Source organism: Chrysochloris asiatica, unplaced genomic scaffold (assembly GCF_000296735.1).
Source record: "Chrysochloris asiatica unplaced genomic scaffold, ChrAsi1.0 scaffold00079, whole genome shotgun sequence".
NCBI lineage: Eukaryota > Metazoa > Chordata > Mammalia > Afrosoricida > Chrysochloridae > Chrysochloris > Chrysochloris asiatica.
Window position 1 is genome coordinate 6,398,184 of NW_006408597.1, and position 5,130 is coordinate 6,403,313.

Here is a 5,130-nt window from a genome sequence, read left to right on the forward strand (position 1 = left end):
TTTGTGTATTTTATCTGATGAAGTCCATTTATATAATCATCTTTTTATGTTGTTTTAAAAAGATATTTGCAATGAAGCCATTGATTTGTCTTACAAAATTCTTTCATGAGATCTCTGGCATCAATTCTATCACCAAGACCATATTTTCCAACTACTGATACTTCCTCTCTATTGCCAACCTTTGTATTCCAATCACCAGTAATTACCAATACATCTTGATGGCACCTTTGATCAATTTCAGACTGAAGAAGTTGGTAGAGTTCTCCAATTTCATCATCACTGCTTTAGTGGTTAGCGCATAAATTTGAATAATAGTGGTATTAACTGGACTTTCTTGTAGGTATGTGAACATTTTCCTGTCACAGACAGCATTGTACTTCATGATAGATCTTGAAATATTATTTCTGATGATGAATGCAACACCATTCCTCTTCAATTTGTCATTTCTGATGTAGTCAACCTTATGGTTGTCAGGTTTCAAAATGAGCAATACAAGTACATTTCAGCTCACTAATGCCAAGGATAGGGAGTCCTGGTGTGTTAATGTGCCAGACTGCAAAGCCGTCTGAACTGCAAGGTAGCTAGTTCAAGCTCACCAGCAGCTCCTCAGAAATCCTATACAGGGTCACTATGGGTGGGAACCAACTCAACAGCACTTACTTACCAATAACAATGCCAAGGATATCAATGTTTATACATTCCATTTCATTTTTTACAATTTCTCATTTTCCTATATTCATACTTCCTACCTTCTATGTTCTAATTTTAATAGATGCTTGCAGCTGTTCCTCATCATTTTGAGTTGTGCCTTATCACCAAATGAAGGTCTGAAGGCTTTACTCCATTAGCGTCACCACAGTCACCTGTAATTTGAGAAGCAGCTCGTCCCCATTAGTAATTTATTTATTTATGTGTTTAGGAAGAAATCACTTTAATGCCATAGTCACACTTTAGGGCCAGTAGTCACAGATGAGGGGACCTCTGTGTCTTACATTTGTGCACATTGCCAGAGGTACACAGTTGCCCTGGACAATCATACAGACAGGTTTCTCACATTGGAAACTTAAATAAATATATACTTTAAAGTGTCAATCTTCAGAGAAAATGAGCTATGACTGTGATTATTTTCTTATTCTACCTTCTCTGAGATGGGAGGTTGCTTCCGGTCCAACTGATGAAGGCTAGGTCCCATAAGAGGGATATTCATACTTCTCAGCACTGCGGCGACAAATCCATTCAGCCCATATAGTCCCCATCACTTATCCTGTGGCTGAGGTCCAGGCCCTGCAAGTTCTTCATGATGGACATCCAGCCTAAGTGAACTTTCTGGGCCTGCTGGATGTATCAGGCCAGCAGCGCTCCCATGGATGCTCTGGGCTCTCCTTTCATCATCTGCAAGGCCTTCAGCAGCCTCCGAGGTGCCTTCTCCACCTGATGTACTCCTGGTCCCGTGGGGTCCGCTGGAGCCGCCAGGACTGCCATCAGCACGCACAGGCTCACGCAGCTGTTCGTGGCTTTGGAGTAGGACGCAAAGGGCATATCCTAGCAGAGTGGCCCGCTGCCGAGCCAAGTTCCTGCATTAGTATTTTGAGTGCCTTCCAACCTGAGGGGCTCCTCTTCCTGCAATATATCTGACAACAACAACTTTCAGTAGGGGAGTGTTATTCTTTGCCCACTCCTCATACTTTGTCACATTTGTCCCTTTGCTTACACTTAAAATGCCTATATTACATCTTTGCCACCCTGTCCCTCTCTATGCAGATCCCAAGCCATTGGTTCTCTACAATCCTATTCACCTACTCAACCTCATCAATGAAATGTCTCAGTAGGAAGTAATTCCTCACAGCCTGATGGAATTTTAAATTTAAGATAGAATTAATCATCATATTAATCACCACATTACCCATGGTACCAAAGGGTCTTTGGCAGTGGGGCTTACTGCCTAAAGCAAATATAAGCACAGCAAGGATCGGGGAAGAGCAGCAGAGACCTTAGACCAAATCTAACCCATAATAGTAGCTCTCCTTCTAGCCGCCACCACTGGACTAGTCAGAGACAATTTCCAGCCACACTCTCTCTTCAGTAACGCAATCACAATTTCTCAGTCCTATTCTGCAACTGGAGAGAATGCAGATCAGTAGAGTTAAGCTACTTTGTCTAATGTCACCTACCCCTAGCTATGGGTAGAAACAAGGAGTCAAGCCCTAAAGTTACTTGCTATTCTGAACATTAAGATGCTTTCTCCACCCCACCCCAAAATCTAAAACAGAATCAATATATTTATTGTCTGTGTATGCATACTTTCTATTTTGACCAGCTGCTGAATCAGTCCTTATGGTATGATTCATGGTCAGCAAAATGATAAAATGGCATCTTCCTGCTTGGTTTGGAATCTGAACACAGTAGCACTTACATAGCACATTAAAGGAAAAAACTGCTGGACCTTTTTGTTATTTTTACGTTTTTGTCTTTCTTCTGGAGACGTAACAAATATATAAGACACAGCTAGCGCATACCAGTGTTTACTCTGGATTGGCAATGCTGCTGCTGCTACTGCTGTTGTTGTTGCTAAGGGCTTTCGAGTACGTTGTGGCTCATAGTGACCCTGTATAGGGTTTGCAAGGAGTGGCTGGTGGGCTTGAATTGCTGACCTTGCAGTTAGTAGTTCAGTGCTTCTCCTACAGCACCACAGCAGGACTCCAATGTAGATTTATATAATATTATTCTACATAATCTTTCTTTAATTGAAATAAGGAGTCCTGGTGTGGCGCTGTGGGTTATTGTGCTGGACCACAAGGTTGGTTTGAATCTCAAGGTTCAAGTTCATCAGCCGCTCCTTGGAAACCCTATACAGGGTCGGATGAGTCAGAATTGACTCGAAGGCACTTAACAACAACTGAAATAAGTTAACAATACTTAGAAATCAGGTTGAAAATATAAGAAATGGTCTTTTTGAGTGGGCGTACTCTGTTCACTTTATCATAGCCCTTGCTTCTTCCTACTTATACCCAACCTGAGGTAGCAGACACCAAGTTAGTGATTGTTTGGCTTTTAGAAAAGAGGAAAGTTTTATGTGGTTTTTGTTGTTTGTTGTTAGTGCCATCAAGGAGGGTCCTACTCATAGTGAGGCTGTATAGTGTTTCTGAGGAATAGCTGGTGATTTTGAACTGCCTACTTTGCTGTTCAAACTGGCCTTGTGGTCCATTGCTTATCCTACAGTGCCACACCAGGATCCCCATACCCCTATCAAAAATGAGCCAGAAGGTCTCATGTTACAAGAAAATTGTTACACATGTATTTCTTTCTAAGAGTAAAACCTTTAACTGTTTGTTAAGCTAGGAGCTTAACACATAGAGGATGTTTTTGATGAAAAAATTCAACTTAAGTTACCATTGTGAAAGACACCTCATTTGCTTCACTTGTTTACTTTACCTACCTAGTCCGGTAAATGTTTGAGTTTGCAAACCACTTTCTGGGCTTCTTCATTCATTCTTTTCACAAATAGCCAGTAAACAATGACTCTGAACCAGACCCTGTGTCAGGTGCTGGGGCGAGTGTTCTCAGGAGTTGTTAGTTGCTAAATGACTAAAGTGACTAAAACAGAATCCCCGCTCTCATGGAACGGACATTCTAGAGGAAGAAGACAGACAATATACAGATAACGTACAGAATGCAATAACCTGATGACAAAACCCAGCTGTTGTTGAGCTCATTTCATGATACCACGTGGTTCAGAGCAGAAGTCCACTCATGGTGCTAACAGAAAAGTCAGTGGTTCAAGCCCACCAGCTGCTCTGTGGCAGAAAGATGCTTCAGTCTGCATCTATAAAGATTTACTCTTGGAAACCTCAGGGAGCAATGGGTTTGGTTTTCAGTTTTAACCTTTCAGAAGCAAATCACCAGGCCTTTCTTCTAAGGGGTCATATTATCAACCTTTTGATTGGTAGTCTGTGCCATCAAGGAACTCCGAAGGATGGTCTGTTGTGCCTACATTCGAGACATCTGCACCATCCAGGGATTTGTTGTTGTTGTTGTTAAGTGCTGTCGAGTCAGTTCCAACCCATAGCAACCCTGTATAGGGTTTCCGAGGAGCAGCTGGTGAGCTTGAACCACCAATCTTGTGGTTCAAACTGACTTTGCAGTCCCACATCAACCCACAGCACCACACACAGACTCCATACCATCCAGGGATAGGTTATGAAAATAAAAAGACCAGGAATGGCAATAAAAAGTGATGGATACATGGGAAGGTGCTCTGTTTTAGACAGGATGGTCTGCAACAGTCTCTGACAAAGGATACTATTAACTCTTTCTCTGAAAACCAACATATTTAATAATTATTCATTGTCAATACCTCTCATCTGAAAAGTTTGCCTTTATCCACTCCTCATCTATGAAATTTCTACCTATTTCCCAAGGCAATTCTCTTTCCAGATTGACTACTGGTGTGGCACTGCAGGTTAATGGACTGGACTGCAAGCTCAATTTGAACCACAAGGTTGGTGGTTCAAACTCACCAGTCAGTTCTTGGAAACTCTATACAGGGCTGGTATGAGTCGGAGTCAACTTGATAGCACTTAACTAAAACAACAAACAACATACAGGGTTTCTGAGGCTGTAAATCTGATAGATTAGAACCACTGATCTTGTGGTTAGCAGCCCAACTCATAATCCACTATGCTACCAGGACGCCTTGTAAAATGGAGATAATACCACAAGGAGCTCTGGTAGCATGTGGTTACGAATCAGGCTGCAAACCGCAAGGCCAGCAGTTCAAAACTACCAGCTGTTCCGTGGGAGAAAGATGAGGCTTTCTGCATCCGTAAAAATTACAGCCTCAGAAACCCTGTACAGGGTCACTATGAGTCAGAACCGACTCCATGGCACAGAACCACCACCACCAATTCCTGAAAAAAAGTTTTGATCTATAAAAATCTTCACAAATGCTAGCAATTACTTTGTAAGATCAGTTCACTTCATACCACAGATCCATAGCTTTGCAGGCTTGGCAACTCTCAGTTTGTTTTTGTTGTTAAATGCTGTTGAGTCAATTCTAACTCATAACAACCCTATATAGAGTTTCTGAGGAGCAGTTGGTGGGTTTGAACCACTAACCTTGTGATTAGCAGT

General features: G+C 41.9%; 1 pseudogene; it reads right to left on the reverse strand.

The window, feature by feature from the left end:
- Positions 1-1,181: 1,181 nt before the first annotated feature.
- On the reverse strand, positions 1,182-1,539 carry LOC102841474 (annotated as a pseudogene).
- Positions 1,540-5,130: the final 3,591 nt, after the last annotated feature.